The sequence below is a fragment of the Aethalodelphis obliquidens genome, unplaced genomic scaffold (genome assembly GCF_003676395.1).
Source record: "Aethalodelphis obliquidens isolate GAN/ISIS:26980383/991018 unplaced genomic scaffold, ASM367639v1 scaffold6, whole genome shotgun sequence".
NCBI lineage: Eukaryota > Metazoa > Chordata > Mammalia > Artiodactyla > Delphinidae > Aethalodelphis > Aethalodelphis obliquidens.
This window is the reverse complement of record NW_020837950.1, coordinates 42,551,803-42,570,981: the sequence shown is the minus strand read 5'-3', so window position 1 is coordinate 42,570,981 and position 19,179 is coordinate 42,551,803. Positions and strand designations below refer to the sequence as shown.

Here is a 19,179-nt window from a genome sequence, read left to right as displayed (position 1 = left end):
GTTGTGGCCTCTCCTGTTGTGGAGCACAGGCTCCGGACGCGCAGGCTCAGCGGCCATGGCTCACGGGCTTAGCCGCTCCACGGCATGTGGGATCTTCCCGGACCGGGGCACGAACCCGTGTCCCCTGCATGGGCAGGCGGACTCTCAACCACTGCGCCACCAGGGAAGCCCTTGACAGCAGTTCTGACCCCAGGTGAGCAAGAATTACGGAGATGCTCTTCTCTGGCAGCAGAGGGAGGGTCAGACAATCAGGTCACCCCTGCTTCTACTACCTTGTCCGTTCATCCATCCTCTAGGGCCACATCAGAAGTGACTATTGGAGCATATGCCTTCCTTGGGGACTGTACATCACTGACAGTTCTTTTTCTACTGGTACAGATTTGAAGGCCTGAGTGTTGCTTTTAAGGAGCTAAGAGAGACCACATTTTCAGGCCAGACTCATGGTTTCTGTGGCTTTAAGATCTCCTTAAAACCCTAATAGACTTCTGATCTAATTGCTTCCAGTCAGTTCCTTGTGCAGATAACATAACCAAAGTCTTTTCTAGTCCTAGTTCTTAAGCCTGCTTTATTTCTTTGATTCCTCGTGTCCATACCTTACTCTTTCATCTTAATGGAGGCCACCTTGAGGCTAGCTGAAATTATAGGGTTGTTTGGGAGGGCCACACCCTTACTCTGATCCTTGCCACAGGGATCAGATATATATTTATATTAATGTTCAGGGCATAAAAGCAGTTGTCTTTTTCAACCCTGGGAGGCCCAAAATTTCTGGACATTCTCATTTCCTGACATTTCTGCTTGTAAAACAGCCAATTCTTGCCCGAGGCCATCCCTTTCTTAAGATACCTTGTAAAAGCAACAAGGAGCAGCAAATATACTAACATTCTTATTTTCTATAATGATATTCCTTTTGTCTGGATATACTGTACCTTCCAAGCGAGCACAGTAATAATTTTACAAAATAACGTGAGTCACAAGCTTTCCAGCCTACACACAGCAGCTGTAGCTATACCACAATCAGAGCATACCACCCCTTCAAAGAACAGATAATTCTAATACTATTTAAATTCCTCTAAAATATCAAAAAAGAAATGCTTACGAATTATTCCTGAGAAGTCATTGATATCTACACCTGAAAAAATAGCCTTTTCATATGTGCACAAACATACACACATGTACAGATATGAATATCAATGCAAAAGCCCTAAATAAATGATTAGTAAGTACAATCTAGGAATATATTAAAAGAATCCATTACAGTCAAGTTGACAGAAACCTCTATGTGGGTAAACGGTTAACAAAATCCTTTCCCATCCTTCATGAGAATTTGACCTTATGTTAACTTTTTAGCATTGTTCCCCTGGCAACCCGATAAGGTGATTTGTGAACTGTGTAGCTATGTGGCTGGTAAAAATGGACCCCTGATTGGTAAACTGCATTTAGACAGGGAGAACCAAATATGCCAGATGGCAAACCATAGCTTTGGAACAACCTGAGTTCAGTGACTGCGCATGTCCCTTGCAGAGACTGGACACTAGGCCAATAGGGTGGTCACAAAGATGGAACTGAAGACGGATCACCACTGGTTGAATCTGCAAATGTGGGAACCCACGGATAAGGGAGGGCCAACCGTACTACACCATTTTATTTAAGGAGCTTGAGCATCTGTGGCTTTTGGTCTCCGTGGGGGTCCTGGAACCAATCCCCTGCGGATATGGAAGGACAACTGTACTCACTGTCAATGATTCTCATCCATCTTCAAGGAATTCTGCAAAGACAATGAAAGACTTTGTTTGATAGGCCTTCAATTCTATTTTAATATCACTGGAAGAATTGAAATAGGCATGAATGGCTGACCAACACATTAGAAAGCAGTTACAAGAATTATGAAATAGTTATGTTTAGCCTCTTACCTTTCAGCTGTTTTAAATTTGTATCTTAATGATTAGTAGCACAAAACCAAGAGTGGTAACACTGGCCAGCTTCTTTAACACATTACTCCTAATATCTTTGGTTTAACACAATTCAGTTCCTTTCATTAGTGCAAAAATTTAACGCAGGTTGGACAGCTCTCCTAAGTGATCCTTTGCAAGTGGCTATTTGGGCAGCTGGGCCCCTTCTGTCCTGTGGTTTTATCTTCCTGGAGTTCTCCTGTAGCCACGTGGCCAAGGGAGAGAGAGAGCCCAGGCAATTATACCTGGGGGTTTGTGGCATTCCGCTGGCCACTACCTAGTTACATGGCTCCAATGTAACTGCAAGAGAATTTGGAAAATATATTTTTCCAGTGTGCCAAGGAGGAAAATGAAAACTTTTAATGGAATATCTAGCATTGTCTTTGCCATAGCCTCAAGAAATCAGTAAACTTAGTATTTAATTACTGCCAGAAAGAAAACTTAACACTAACTATGACATCACTGAAAAATCATTGTACTTGAAAATCATTCTCCAAAATTCACTTAGTCTATGATTTTCATCATACAGTAAGTCAATATATTTATTTGGGAATTCTTAATGTATAACTCACCCAATTAAATTAGATAAATTGTGTAAAGTACCTAGTCAAGCACATGGTACATGTAATAAGTGCTCAACAAATACTGATTGGTTTTACTGTTGGGAATTAAATGATTCTCTAAGATTTTTTGATGTCTAAGACAGGCAACTGCAAACACTTGCCTGAATATTTTCTATGCCTAAACCATCTCTGACAATGCTGTGTTGTGAATCTCTAATCTCAATTTAGCTTTTATCAAAGTATTTGGGCAAATTCAAAGGTGCCTAAAATACTCTTGCATCCCACTGCCACACGGGGGGAAGTACTAGTTAAGCTTTTCACCTTTCATAATAAATTATCAACCTACTCTTCTGGTCTCTAGAGCATGGATCTGTTCTCAAACAACATGGAAGACTAATTCTTTAGGCAAAACTTCAGTGCTTATAAAAATCCCTCTTAAATGATATTTATGGAAGCCAACCTAGATAAGGGGATGTGCTATCTAACAATTCCTCTTGATTTCCCAGATATTAACCTTGGATCAAGTTAGTCTCTTGGAACTTAACTTAGAACCTGGAAGATTCTTCTCTTACTAAGTTGGACCTACAGCTTAAATGAGTTTATTATAAGATATAGTTAAATAAGATCTGCACCTGCACTTTCTGGAAGATTGTTGTGGATGTTTTCTGATGTATATGTTTTGATACCATAAAGTAATTTCTTATAGAATTTCAGGCCAATAAAAATTTTGTTTCTTTGGAGAAAATTTTATGTCTTCTATTTTCTGATGAACACTTACTATATCGTTTCTCTTTTAAAAATGGCTTCCAGAAAACTATGGAGACAGCAAAAAGATCAATGATTGCCAAGTGTTAATGAGGAGAAGGGGATGATGAGCAGAGCACAGAGAAATTTTAGAGCAGTGGAACAATGCTGTATCATATGGTGATGGTGGGGATGCATGCCATTATACATTTGTCAAAACCCATAGAAGGCACAATACCAAGAGTGAACCCTAGTGGAAACTATGGACTTTGGGGCTTCCCTGATGGCCCAGTGGTTAAAGAATCCACCTGCCAATGCAGGGAACATGGGTTTGAGCCCTGGTCTGGGAAGATCCCACATGTCACGGAGCAACTAAGCCTGTGCGCCACAACTACTGTGCTCTAGAGCCTGCTAAGCCACAACTACTGAAGCCCGCACACCTAGAGCCCATGCAGCACAACGAAGAGTAGCCCCCGCTCACCGCAACTAGAGAAAGCATGTATTCAGCAACAAAGACCCAACACAGCCAAAAATAAATAAAATAAATAATTTTATAAAAAATAAACAAAGAAACTATGAACTTTGGGTGATTATAATGTGTCAGTGTAGGTGCACTGATTGTAACAAATGTACCACTCTGGTGGGGGATGTTGATAACGGGGGAGGCTATGAGTGTGTGGGAGCAGGGGAGTGTATGGGAAAACTCTGTACCTTCCATGTAATTTTGCTGTGAATCTAAAAAATAAATCTATTAAAATTTTTTAAAAGGGTTTATATATCTTACATTAATTTTCCCCAGTAATTTAAATTTCATATGGCAGTTGTGTTTAATGTTATTTAGTTTAAATTATGGACAATTAAAATTTTCATGTAAACTTGGAGGATAAATAAATAAATTTATATGTATTTTCTAAGTGTCTACCAGGAAGCTCTGAGTTAAATTCTTTCTTTTTATTTTTTTTAAATTAAATTAAATTAATTTATTTCTACAGCACATTCTTATTAGTTATCTATTTTATACATATTAGTGTATATATGTCAATCCCAATCTCCCAGTTCATCCCACCACCCCCCGCCCCCCGCTTTCCCCCTTGGTGTCTATACGTTTGTGCTCTACATCTGTGTCTCCATTTCTGCCTTGCAAACGGGTTCATCTGTACTATTTTCTAGATTCCACATGTATGTGTTAATATCCTATATTTGTTTTTCTCTTTCTGACTTACTTCACTCTGTATGACTGTCTCTAGGTCCATCCACGTCTCTACAAATGACCCAGTTTCGTTCCTTTTAAATGGCTTAGTAATATTCCATTGTATATATGTGCCATGTCTTCCCGATGCATTAGTCTCTTGATGGGCATTTAGGTTGCTTCAATGACCTGGCTATTGTAAACAGTGCTGCAATGAACATTGGGGTGCATGTGTCTTTTTAAATTATGGTTTTCTCTGGGTATAGGCCCAAGTAGTGGGATTGCTAGGTCATATGGTATTTCTATTTTTAGTTTTTTAAGGAACCTCCATACTGTTCTCCATAGTGGCTGTATCAATTTACATTCCCACCAACAGTGCAAGAGGGTTCCCTTTTCTCCACACCTTCTCCAGCATTTGTTGTTTGTAGATTTTTCTGATGATGCCCATTCTAATAGGTGTGAGGTAATACCTCATTGTAGTTTTGATTTGCATTTCTCTAATAATTAGTGATGTTGAGCAGCTTTTCATGTGCCTCTTGGCCATCTGCATGTCTTCTTTGGAGAAATGTCTATTTAGGTCTTCTGCCCATTTTCTGATTGGGTTGTTTGTTTTTTTAATATTGAGCTGCATGAGTTGTTTATATATTTTGGAGATCAATCCTTTGTCTGTTGATTTGTTTGCAAATACTTTCTCCCATTCTGAGGGTTGTCTTTATGTCTTGTTTACAGTTTCCTTTGCTGTGCAAAAGCTTTTAAGTTTCACTAGGTCCCATTTGTTTATTTTTGTTTTTATTTCCAGTACTCTAGGAAGTGGGTCAAAAAGGACTTTGCTGTGATTTATGTCAAAGAGTGCTCTTCCTATGTTTTCCTCTAAGAGTTTTATAGTGTCCAGTCTTACATTTAGGTCTTTAATCCATTTTGAGTTTAGTTTTGTGTATGGTGTTAGGAAGTGTTCAAATTTCATTCTTTTACATGTAGCTGTCCAGTTTTCCCAGCACCACTTATTGAAGAGACTGTCTTTTCTCCATTGTATATCCTTGCTCCTTTATCATAGATTAGTTGACCATAGGTGCGTGGGTTTAACTCTGGGCTTTCTATCCTGTTTCATTGATCTATATTTCTGTTTTTGTGCCAGTACCATATTGTCTTGACCATTGCAGCTTTGTGGTAGAGTCTGAAGTCAGGGAGTCCGATTCCTCCAGCTCCGTTTTCTTCCCTCAAGATTTCTTTGGTTATTTGAGGTCTTTTGTGTCTGCATACAAATTTTAAGATTTTTTTGGTTCTAGTTCTGTAAAACATGCCATTGGTAACTTGATATGGATTTCATTGAATCTGTAGATTGCTTTGGGTAGTATAGTCCTTTCCACAATATTGATTCTTCCAATCCAAGAACATGGTATATCTCTCCATCTGTTTGTGTCATCTTTGATTTCTTTCATTAGTGTCTTATAGTTTTCTGAGTACAGGTCTTTTACCTCCTTAGGTAGCTTTATTCCCAGGTATTTTATTCTTTTTGTTGCAATGGTGAATGGGATTGTTTCCTTAATCTCTCTTTCTGATCTTTTGTTGTTAGTGTATAGGAATGCAAGAGATTTCTGTGTATTAATTTTGTATCCTGAAACTTTACCAAATTCATTGATTAGCTCTAGTAGTTTTCTGGTGGCATCTTTAGGATTGTCTGTGTATAGTATCATGTCATCTGCTAACAGTGACAGTTTTACTTCTTCTTTTCCAATTTGTATCCCTTCTATTTCTTTTTCTTGTCTGATTGCTGTGACTAGGACTTCTAAAACTATGTTAAATAATAGTGATGACAGTGGACATCTTTGTCTTTTTCTTGATTTTAGAGGAAAATTCATTCACCATTGAGAATGATGTTTGCTGTGGGTTTGTCATATATGGCCAGGTTCCCTCTATGCCCACTTTCTGGAGAGGTTTTATCATAAATTGGTGTTGAATTTTGTCAAAAGCTTTTTCTGCATCTGTTGAGATGATCACGTGGTTTCTATTCTTCAATTTGTTAATATGGTGTATCGCACTGATTGATTTGCATATATTGAAGAATGCTTGCATCTCTGGGATAAATCCCACTTGATCATTATGTATGATCCTTTTAATGTGTTGTTGGAATCTGTTAGTATTTTGTTGAGGATTTTGGCACCTATATTCATCAGCGATATTGGTATGTAATTTTCTTTTTTTTTAATATCTTTGTCTGGTTTTGGTATCAGGGTGATGGTGGCCTAGTAGAATGAGTTTGGGAGTGTTCCTTCCTCTGTAATTTTTGGGAAGAGCTTGAGAAGGATAGGTGTTAGCTGTCCTTTAAATGTTTGGTAGAATTCACCTGTGAAGCCATCTGGTCCTGGACTTTTGTTTGTTGGAAGATTTTTAATCACAGTTTCAATTTCATTACTTGTGATTGGTCTGTTCATGTTTTCTGTTTCTTCTTGGTTCAGTCTTGGAAGGTTATACCTTTCTAAGAATTTGTCCATTTCTTCCAGGTTGTCCATTTTATTGGCGTAGAGTTGCTTGTAGTAGTCTCTTAGGATGCTTTGTATTTCTGTGGTGTCTGTTGTAACTTCTTTTCCGTTTCTAATTTTATTGATTTGAGTCCTCTCCCTCTTTTTCTTGATGAGTCTGGCTAAAGGTTTATCAATTTTGTTTATCTTCTGAAAGAACCAGCTTTTAGTTTTATTGATCTTGGCTATTGTTTTCTTTGTTTCTATTTCATTTATTTCTGATCTTTATGATATCTTTCCTTCTACTAACTTTGGGTTTTGTTTGTTCTTCTTTCTCTAGTTTCTTTAGGCATAAGGTTAGATTGTTTATTTGAGATTTTTCTTGTTTCTTGAGGTAGGATTTTATTGCTACAAACTTCCTTCTTAGAACTGCTTTTGCTGCATCCCATAGGTTTTGGATCATCGTGTTTTTGTTGTCATTTGTCTCTAGGTATTTTTTGATTTCCTCCTTGATTTCTTAAGATCTCTTGGTTATTTAGTAATGTATTGTTTAGCCTCCATGTGTTTGTGGTTTTTATCCCTGTAATTGATTTCTAATCTCATAGCATTGTGGTCGGAAAAGATGCTTGATATAATTTCAGTTTTCTTAAATTTACCAATGTTCGATTTGTTACCCAAGATGTGATCTATCCTGGAGAATGTTCCGTGTGCACTTGAGAACAAAGTGTAATCTGCTGTTTTTGAATGGAATGTCCTATAAATATCAATTAAATCTATCTGGTCTATTGTGTCATTTAAAGCTTGTGTTTCCCTATTACTTTTCTGTTTGGATGATCTATCCATTGGTGTAAGTGAGGTGTTAAATTCCCCTACTATTATTGTGTTGCTGTCGATTTCCTCTTTTATAAGTGTTAGCATTTGCCTTATGTATTGAGGTGCTCCTATGTTGGGTGCCTATATATTTGTAATTTTTATATCTTCTTCTTGGATTGATCCCTTGATCATTATGTAGTGTCCTTCCTTGTCTCTTGTAATATTTTTAATTTTAAAGTTTATTTTATCTGAAATGAGTATTGCTACTCCAGCTTTCTTTTGATTTCCATTTGCATGGAATATCTTTTTCCATCCCCTCAGTTTCAGTCCGTATGTATCCCTAGGTCTGAAGTGGGCCTCTTATAGACAGCACGTATATGTGTCTTGTTTTTGTATCTGTTCAGTGAGCCTGTGTCTTTTGGTTGGATCATTTAATCCATTCACATTTAAGGTAATTATTGATATGTATGTTCCTATTACCATTTCCTTAATTGTTCTGGGTTTGTTATTGTAGGTCCTTTCCTTCTTTTGTGTTTCCCACTTAGAGAAGTTCCTTTAGCATTTGTTGTAGAGCTGGTTTGGTGGTGCTGAATTCTCTTAGCTTTTGCTTGTCTGTTAATCTTTTGATTTCTCCATTGAATCTGAATGAGATACTTGCCAGGTAATGTAATCTTGGTTGTAGGTTCTTCCCTTTCATCACTTTAAGTATATCATGCCACTCCCTTTTGGCTTGTAGAGTTTCTGCTGAGAAATCAGCTGTTAACCTTACGGGAGTTTCCTTGTATGTTATTTGTCATTTTTCCCTTGTTGCTTTTAATAATTTTTCTTTGCCTGTAATTTTTGTCAATTTTATTACTATGTTTCGGCATGCTTCTCCTTGGTTTATCCTGCCTGGGACTCTCTGAGTTTCCTGGACTTGGGTGGCTATTTCCTTTCCCATGTTAGGGAAGTTGTTGACTATAATCTCTTCAAATATTTTCTCGGGTCCTTCCTCTCTCTCTTCTCCTTCTGGGACCCCTATAATGCGAATGTTGGTGCATTTAATGTTGCCCAGAGGTCTCTTAGGCTTTCTTCGTTACTTTTCATTCTTTTTTCTTTATTCTGTTCCACAGTAGTGAATTCCACCATCTGTCTTCCAGGTCACTTATCCGTTCTTCTGCCTCAGTTATTCTGCTATTGATTCCTTCTAGTATTTTTCATTTCAGTTATTGTATTGTTCATCTCTGTTTGTTTGTTCTTTAATTCTTCTAGGTCTTTGTTAAACGTTTCTTGCATCTTCTCCATCTTTGTCTCCATTGTTTTTCTGATGTCCTGGATCATCTTCAGTATAATTATTCTGAATTCTTTTTCTGGAAGGTTACCCATCTCCATGTCATTTAGTTTTTTTTTTTTTTTCTGGGGTTTTATCTTGTTCCTTCCTCTGGTACATATTCCTCTGCCTTTTTGTTTTTTCTAACTTTCTGTAAGTGTGGTTTTCATTCCACAGGCTGCAGGATTGTAGTTCTTGCTTCTGCTGTCTGCCTTCTGGTGGACAAGGCTATCTAAAGGCTTGTGCAAGCTTCCTGATGGGAGGGACTGGTGGTGGGTAGAGCTGGGTGTTGCTCTGGTAGGCAGAGCTCAGTAAAACTTTAATCTGCTTATCTGCTGTTGGGTGGGGCTGAGTTCCCTCCCTGTTGGTTGTTTGGCCTAAGGCAACCCAACACTGGAGCCTACCCAGCTCTTTGGTGGGGCTAATGGTAGACTCCAGGAGGGCTTACGCCAAAGATTACTTCCCAGAACTTCTGCTGCCAGTGTCCTTGTCCCCAGGGTGAGCCACAGCCACCCCCTGCCTCTGCAGGAGGCCCTTCAACACTAGCCCATAGGTCTGGTTCAGTCTCCTGTGGGGTCACTTCTCCTTCCCCCTGGGTCCTGATGTGCATACTACTTTGTGTGTGCCATTCAAGAGTGGAGTCTCTGTTTCCCCCAGTCCTGTCAAAGTCCTGCAATCAAATCCCGCTAGTATTGACAGTCTGATTCTCTGGGAATTCCTCCTGATGTTGCTGGACCCGCAGGTTGGGAAGCCTGATGTGCGGCTCAGAAACTTCACTCCATTGGGTGGACTTCTGTGGTATAAGTGTTCTCCGGTTTGTGAGTCACCCACCCAGCAGTTATGGGATTTGATTTTATTGTGATTGTGCCTCTCCTACCATCTCATTGAGGCTTCTCCTTTGTCTTTGGACGTAGCGTATGTTTTTTGGTGAGTTCTAGCGTCTTCCTGTCAATGATTGTTCAGCAGTTAGTTGTTATTCCAATGGTCACTCAAGAGGGAATGAGCACACGTCCTTCTACTCTGCCATCTTAAACCAGTCTCTCTGAGTTAAACTCTGCCACAAGAGTTATTTAAATTCTTGAGGTGTATTAGCATGTGTGCTCTTTTTTTTTCTTTCACTAGTCCCGATTTTCTCTTTCTGTTTTATTACCTAACGTGATATAATAAGAAATATATATTTGGTCTTTGTTCTGGTTTCTGGCACAGAGACCCTAAAACCTTTGTAATTACTTGAATGATAAGGGTGAGAGGAATGTCTTTTCTTATTCATAATAAGTCTTTTGACCATTCTTGTTTTTAAGTTAATGAGGTGACTCTCCATGGGACCCTAGGTAGCCTTAGGATGGGGGCTGTTTGCCAGAGAAACCAACTGTGCAATTAGATGGTTGGAACTTTCAGCCCCACACCAAGACCTCTCAGGAGGGGAGAAGGGCCAGAGACTGAATTAATCACCAATGGCCAAAGATTTAATCAGCCATGCCTATGTAAGGAAGCCTCCACTGAAGTCTTAAAGGACTTGGTTCAGAATGATTCCAGGTTGTTGAACACATTCACATACCAGGAGGTGGTGGTCTGGAGAGGGCATGAAACTCCTCACCTGTTCACACATATGTTGCTCTGTGTATCTCCATTTGGCTGTTCCTGAGTTGTATTCCTTATAATAAACTGGTAATAGTAAGTAAAGTATTTTTTTGAGTCTGTGAGCCATTCTAACAAAGTATGGAACTCAAGGAGAGGGTCATGGGAACCTCTGGTTTAGAGCCTGTTAGTCAGAAATACCAGTGATAACGTGGGACTTGTGACTGGTGTCTGAAGTGGGGGCACTCTTAGGGGACTGAGCCCTTAACTTGTGGAATTTGTGCTAAATCTGGATAGTTAGTGTCATAATGAATTAAATTGTAGGACACCCAGCTGGTGTCACAGAGAACTGGAGAACTGCTTGGCATGGAAAACCCACACATTTGGTATCAGAAGTGTTGTGAGTAGGAAGAAACAGAGTTTTCTTTTATTACCCTTATTTTATATTGCCATACCTTTAGGCTTTTCTCCAAGTCCATTTTGGAAAGAAGCAGGACCAAAGTAAATTCAATAAATAAAATGATAAAAATATAGTCTTGGGCTTCCCTGGTGGCGCAGTGGTTGAGAGTCTGCCTGCCGATGCAGGGGACACAGGTTCGTGCCCTGGTCTGGGAAGATCCCACATGCCGCGGAGCGGCTGGGCCCGTGAGCCATGGCTGCTGAGCCTGCACGCCCGCAGCCTGTGCTCCGCAACGGGAGAGTCCACAACAGTGGGAGGCCCGTGTACCACACACAGACACACACTATATATATATATATATATATATATATATATATATATAGTCTCCCAACTATTAAGATTTAGGCTTGATCTAAAAGCTGTAGCTTAGTTACTTGTTTGTTATTTTAGGATTTCTCATCAAAGTTTTCTTTTTCCCTACTTCTAAGATTGAGTTGTTCCTAGGAGTTCTTTAAATTTCGAATTGTACTATCTTACCTGTATGTTTGTAGTTCACATTCTTTATAACAGTTTACTTTTGCCCCTTCTGTTCAAACAGTAAAATCTGTCTCCCATAGCATAGATTGCCTTTTCCTAAATGTAGATGCAAAATACAATTCCAAGACCTCTCAGCTGTTTGTTGGAAAGTTCCTTATATATAACCTAAATCAGTGAAGACCATTTTTTCGAAATTAATTAATTAATTTTTGGCTGCATTGGGTCTTCATTGCTATGTGTGGGCTTTCTCTAGTTGCGACAAGTGGGGGGTACTCTTTGTTGTGGTGTGCGGGCTTCTCATTGCGGTGGTTTCTCTTGTTGCAGAGCACAGGCTCTAGGCACATGGGCTTCAGTAGTTGTGGCATGCAGGCTCAGTAGTTGTGGTGCACGGGCTTAGTTGCTCCACGGCATGTGGGATCTTCCCAGACCAGGGCTCAAACCTGGGTCCCCTGCATTGGCAAGCAGATTCTTAGCCACTGTGCCAGCAGGGAAGTCCCAGTGAAGACCATTTTTACTTGCTCTGTCCCAGCTGGAGAAAACAAAACACTATACAGCTCAAGCTATATGGTCTATTGAATGAGCAAAGCCCTACTCCCCAGTGCAAATAACATGAAATATAAAATTTGTTAAAATTGAACAGTTGAAGAATATCGGTAGATGAATGTTTTTAATTACAGAGTGTCTTCAACTCTGATAACTGTGCATATTAACTAATTAATTTGCAAAATAATCCATCAAAGAAATCAAATCACTCTAGCAGTATTGTCTCATTTTTCTAAATGCATATCTAGAAATACTATGACTTGGAAGAACTTAAGATAAAAATTAATGCAGGATAGCAATTAACGGTCATTCAGGCTTCAAAATTAATCTTACTCTGATAAATACCAGTTGAGCTCTAAATGAACCTCTCTGAACCTCAATTTCCTCTTCTGTTACATAGGAATACTAAGATATTGTATATACATAATTTCTTGTATATTATGATGTTTTGACATCAGAAGAAACCATTCTAGCTACAGAGAGACTGCCCCTCCCTGGGCTAGCTGATTCTTAGAGATGGCAAAAGGCCCAGCCTGGAGCATGGCTTTGTTATGCAAGCTAACCTATCCAGAGCCCTATCTCTTCTATCTGGCATGTACAGAGGCAATATTCCTCTGCCTTAATCATCCCAGGGCCAGGTGCCAGACAACTAGGGACCACCCTTATAGGCCAGAGCCAAATGACATTATTCACACTCACTAATCCTAAACTGTTTACCCCGCCCTGCTTTGCATTTCCCATGGAAACCTCACTGAAGTAGCTTAAGTGCTTCCCCACCCCCCATCCGGTTTTCTGCCTTCTGATCACCCTGTTTTTTTCCACATGGCCCTGCTTGGTGTGCCTCCTGCCTCTAGGACCTGTGAGTATAATAAACTTTGTTTCTTCCTCAGCCTCTCCCCTGACTCCTCTTGTGGCCTCACCTGACTGACCATCTCATTAAAGAATATAAAACAACCAACATGTGTCTTGCAGAGTTACTGTGAAAATATAATCAGTTAAAATATAATGCCGGGCTTCCCTGGTGGTGCAGTGGTTGAGAGTCCACCTGCCGATGCAGGGGACACGGGTTCGTGCCCCAGTCCGGGAAGATCCCACATGCCGCGGAGTGGCAAGGCCCGTGAGCCATGGCCGCTGAGCCTGCGCATCCGGAGCCTGTGCTCCGCAACGGGAGAGGCCACAACAGTGAGAGGCCCATGTACCGCAAAAAAAAAAATAAATAAAATAAAATATCATGACATCATTACAGTGCCTAGTATGTAGAAAACCTTCAATGAATGGTTGCTGTTAGGAAAAGTAAGCCTGATTAGGAGGTATCACTCCAACATTATGACCTGGATCACTGTCCAATGCTCATGCTTTATCTAAATATAAAGCCATGGAGTGTCTGCTCCTCTGTCTCCTGACGTAGCATCTGGGATGGAAAGGAATGCCGACCATTTCTGCATTATTATGAGCACATCAGTTTTTTGTTTGTTTGTTTGTTTTTTGCCACAGGGATTTCCTATCTCTTACTGTAATAGAGGCTGGAAGCAGAAGACCTCCTGTCTTTCAACAACAGGTATGAATTCTGCCAACAGACTAGCCAATTGAAGCTCACGGAGAGGGAAGGATTCACCTGGACTAGAGACATAAAGAGTTTATTATTTTAATGAAATAAAGATGAAAGTGACACATACCAACTCAAAAGAATGAAAAGAAAGCACCGTCTGGATTTGATATCCAGGTTCAGTTTCTAGGAGCAGCGCCAAATGCTCCCTGCCTGGCGGGAGATGTCCTCTCAGCTCATGTCAACCCTTGGTGAAATCAACTCAAATTTCTTTATAGTCTAGAAGAGAGATTTATTTTTTTCAATAAATAATTCAACAGGTATCTATTGCATAACTCTCATGTGTGTTGTACTGTGGTACATCTAAGTCCTATCCAACCTTTCAGTCTGGGATTGAAAACAGCTTCATCCCTTACAGTCATTTAATTTGGTTTTCTTTTCTCAAACGCCCCCCCCCCCCACCCCCCCCACCGCCCCGCAAACCTGTAAAACAGATTATTGTCACCATGCTCTTGCCTTTTGTATGGTAATGAATCAATCTGTTTTACTCACCAAAAGTAACCTTAGGATGGGCTAGGAGAGAGGAGATTAAAACCTCATGGGTCAGGGGCTTCCCTTGTGGCGCAGTGGTTGAGAGTTCGCCTGCCGATGCAGGGGACACAGGTTCGTGCCCCGGTCCAGGAAGATCCCACATGCCGCGGAGCGGCTGGGCCCGTGAGCTATGGCCGCTGAGCCTGCGCGTCTGGAGCCTGTGCTCCGCAGCGGGAGAGGCCACAACAGTGAGAGGCCCGCGTACCGAAAAAAAAAAAAAAACCCTCATGGGTCAGATGTAAGCTATTATATATAGAATGGATAAACAACAAGGTCCTACTGTATAGCACAGAGAACTGTATTCAATATCCTATGATAAACCATAGTGGAAGAGAATATTTAAAAAAGAATGTGTATATATGTATAACTGAATCACTTTGCTGTACAGCAGAAATGAAAACATTGTAAATCAATTACACTTCAAATAAATAAATAAGTAAATAAATAATTTTTTAAGATGTCCAAATCAAAAACAAAAACAAAAAAACGAATAGGGCAGGAATAAAGACTCCCGAGGAATTTAGTAACATCCTGGAAACTAAAGGGGTCACACAAGATTCCTCAAGGTATAGATAATGTGATTTATAACCTGAAGGAATATGTTGGCCTTACCATCTGTGGTAAAGATTTGGATCTCCTTAGGGATGCTTCCATCTTTTTCCATTGACCTACCTATGTCTTTAAAACTCATTTTCTCCACTAAAGGTTTATTTGGCAAGCTGTTTGGAACTTTATCACTTTATTAATATTATTTTTTTAGAAATCTGCATGCTGCTTGAAATATGAAGAGTAAGATCATCAGATTTTCAAAAAAAGCATAGTCAAGAGTTCTCCTTCTAGCAATGGTGAACTAGAATGTTTTGAACCAACCCTCTCTTCAAGAATTAGAAAAGCTACCTAGGTGGTAAGGAACTGGGTTAGAGGGGTCTGGACATGGGAACAGAGGGAACCCCCCAAAAATAAGCCTGAAATTCCCCGCTTCGCTTCTTCAGGCAAATGTCAATTCTAAAAGTGGGAGCTGAGAGGTAGGACCCCGAGCGGAGCTCTCAGCAGTTGTATGGTTGGGGGAAGAAAAGTTAGAGTTCAGAGCTTGCCGGGGAGGATGGGACCTGGGCAACCCCCCAGATGTTCTTTTGGAATCTCAGAGGGGTATACCTGAAGAGTATGAGTATGCTGGCTACAGACTAGCCTCACAAAGGTCAGAGCCTAATTGATTAGGTGATCTCTACCTGCTACCGCTGTAGCCCAGCGGCCCGCCAGAGGCCAAACGAACCCTCTCTGGAGGAAGACAGCATCACCTGTGGCCACAAATCATCTCTGAACGTTTTATATCAAAGTCTGGCTATCAATTCAAAAGTATCAAGCGTATAAAAATAAGACTGAAAGAAAAACAGAGGACGATAGAAACAGGCTTGCAGGGAGTATGGACATTGGAGTTATTCAATAGAATTTTTGAAAATTAGGATTAATATGTTTAAGAAATTAAAAGGCTGGCTTGAGAAATTTGGCAGAGAACGGGGAATGAAAATAAAAGTTAAAAAAAGGCAATTCTAGAATTGAAAACACAATAACTGATACTAAGAATTCAATGAATAGGTTTAAATAACAGATTAGATACAGTTGAAAAAGAATCAGATGAGTCAGAAGAAAACATCTAGATTGAATCATGGAGAGACAAACGGTTAGAAAATATACAAAAGAGTGTGAGCGACATCTGGGACAGGTGAAAAAGTCTAAAACATATGTAATCGTAATCCTAGAAGGAGAGAGACATCAGGACAAAGAGAATGAGGCAGAGTAAAGGTATGTAGAGATAATGGCTGAGAATTTTCCAAAATATTTGCAAAAATATCAAGCCAGATTTAAAAAGCGCCATGGGGGCTTCCCTGGTGGCACAGTGGTTGAGAGTCTGCCTGCCGATGCAGGGGACGCGGGTTTGTGCCCCGGTCCGGGAGGATCCCACATGCCGCGGAGCGGCTGGGCCCATGAGCCATGGCCGCTGAACCTGTGCGTCCGGAGCCTGTGCTCCGCAACGGGAGAGGCAAAGCATAATGAATCCCAAGCAGGATGTATACAAAGGAAACCACACCTAGATGATGCTGGTAAGATCAAAGACAAAATCTTAAAGCAGGTAAAAGGAAAAAAAAGACATAAAAAATTCATTGGCTATTCCTACTTCCTTTCTTAGGGTGGGGCTAAGAGGAGAGCATTGTGTGGCAGGCCTGTACAGACCACAGGTGGTCAAGTGAACTTGGCTTTGCTTTACTCTGTGTTTCTGTCCATTGTCAGTTACTTTGGGGAAGCTGAGGCAGCATTCCTCATTTTCAAAATCCTTATTGTGTTTTCTTATGACAATGGATATTGTATTATATTGGTACTTAAATCCTGCTCTGCACCATATATATAACTAACTGTGAGCACTTGTGATGTGGTAGCCCCTATTACTATGCCCAATTTTAGGTAAGCGAGCCAAGGCTTAGAGAAGTTAAGTCATTTGGCTAAGGTCAGAGGGCTAGTAAAGCCTGGGTCCTATGGGAGTTCTATTTTTAGTTTTTTTAAGGAACCTCCATACTGTTCTCCATAGTGGCTGTATCAATTTACATTCCCGCCAACAGTGCAAGAAGGTTCCCTTTTCTCCACACCCTCTCCAGCATTTATTGTTTGTCGATTTTTTGATGATGCCCCTTCTGACCAGTGTGAGATGATATCTCATTGTAGTTTTGATTTGCATTTCTCTAATGATTAATGATGTTGAGCATTCTTTCATGTGTTTGTTGGCAATCTGTATATCTTCTTTGGAGAAATGTCTATTTAAGACTTCTGCCCATTTTTGGATTGGGTTGTTTGAACTACTACCATACGACCCAGCAATCCCACTACTGGGCATATACCCTGAGAAAACCATAATTCAAAAAGAGTCATTTACCAAAATGTTCATTGCAGCTCTATTTACAATAGCCAGGACATGGAAGCAACCTAAGTGTCCATCAACAGATGACTGGATAAAGAAGATGTGGCACATATATACGATGGAATATTACTCAGCCATAAAAAGAAACAAAATTGAGTTATTTGTAGTGAGGTGGATGGACATAGAGTCTGTCATACAGAGTGAAGTAAGTCAGAAAGAGAAAAACAAATACCGTATGCTAACACATATATATGGAATCTAAAAACAAAAAATGGTTCTGAAGAATTAGGGGCAGGACAGGAATAAAGACGCAGATGTAGAGAATGGACTTGAAGACACAGGGAGGGGGAAGGGTAAGCTGGGACAAAGTGAGAGAGTGGCATGGACTTATATACACTACCAAACGTAAAATAGATAGCTAGTGGGAAGCAGCCACATAGCACAGGGAGATCAGCTCGGTGGTTTGTGACCACCTAGAGGGGTGGGATAGGGAGGGTGGGAGGGAGACACAAGAGGGAGGGGATGTGGGGACATATGTATATGTATAACTGATTCACTTTGTTATAAAGCAGAAACTAACACACCATTGTAAAGCAATTGTAGTGTAATAAAGATGTTAAAATAAATAAATAAATAAAATCAACAGAAAAAGAAGAAGTAAAGCCTGACTTCATGGCCCTGGCTCCCCTCACTTATGTCATCCAGTAGAAAGAGTAAACTCCTGATGGGAGATTACGACTCAACTTTCCATTCTCTCTCATACCGCCTAGGCTTTACCTGCTCAAATAATACTAACGACAACCCTCACAATGACAGCTGACTTCCTGGAGCACATACAATACAGCAGGACTCATTTACTTCTTACATCCTTCTTGTGAGTTAGGTGCCAGTATTCTCCCATTTTACATATTAAAACACAGAGAGGCACAGAGAGGTTAAGTAACTCGCAAGGTTACACAGCTGTTCAGTGGTGGAGCTGGAGTCCAAAACCAGGCAGTCTGGCTTTAGAACCTGTTTGTAACCATCACATTTCCTGCTCTTGCTATACTATTATTCATTAATAAGAGAAGTAGAGCGAGAGAGAGTAGACTGTTTCCCCCAGGACAAGGTTGGAAGCATCCTAATCATGGCTGTTAAAAATAGCACACACCTTGGCTGTGAGAGACCGTTTTTTGTAGAAATGTCCAAGTGAAGGCAAATGATCACATAGGAAATTTCAAGCTATTCCATTTGGCTCTAAGGACTTCTTCAGAACCTATGCAGTCATGTGTATTTTCCCCACAAGGTGAATTCTTAACTCATCTCTTTACCACAATTATTTTTATCATGTATTTTTCATTCTCCTATTTCTGTATCTCCCCAAGTTCATTTTACTTTTACCTATCCCTTGGGTTAAAAGGTAAATGAACTGGCTTTCTATCAGAAATAGTCCTTTGCTAGGTCCCAAATAAGTTGAAGCTCGACAAAAATGCTAAGGCCCTCAGAACTCGTTTAGAAGGAGAAAATCACCATGAAGAGAACAGGCCTACTGCTTGGGGAAGATGGTAAACGTTAACAGATGCCAGGAGGAGGCAAAGACTTTCAATAGCTGCTGTTCTTCTTCAAGGAAAATGGAGCATCTTCACATTGGAAAGAGTAGGGCAAATGTAAAGCGAGCCATAATTTTACAAGCCACTCTCTACAAAGGAATTAAGTTATAAAATATGATGGTCTGATTTTCTCTAAGGCCATAGATATCTAATCCAACAGCGTAATTAACACTGAGTTGTAAATGTCATCAGTCTCAGAAGAGTGAATCCGCAACTCTTTGGTGGAAGTATTTCAAAGAAGATGCCATTATCAAATGCTCCCTTGCTGTCCATGGAGTGAAACATGTAGAATTTCTAAAACAATAAGGCTTCACTTGGTCTTAGGGCTCATTTGGTTGCAAGGAACAGAACCTCTCTCCAGCTACTACACGTAAATGAGGATTTATTATACAGCAGCTCCTCATGGGATTCAAGACAGGAAGGAGAGTCGAGTCCCATGGGGAATTAGACTTGGAAAC

The 19,179-nt window shown here is 40.2% G+C and overlaps 1 long non-coding RNA gene across 3 annotated transcripts in view; it reads right to left on the bottom strand.

The window, feature by feature from the left end:
- Nucleotides 1–102: 102 nt before the first annotated feature.
- LOC113618980 (uncharacterized) overlaps nt 103–19,179 on the bottom strand; it is a 41,490-nt gene continuing 22,413 nt past the window's right edge. Inside the window, exons 6-7 of one of the 3 annotated variants that reach the window (XR_003432225.1) lie at nt 13,761–13,909; nt 103–1,765 (exon numbers count right to left, since the gene is read on the bottom strand). This is a non-coding gene — a long non-coding RNA (uncharacterized LOC113618980). Of the gene's footprint in view, nt 1,766–13,705; nt 13,910–16,193; nt 16,242–19,179 lie in introns of those variants that run through there. The other 2 variants (XR_003432224.1, XR_003432226.1) reach the window with 2 other exon arrangements.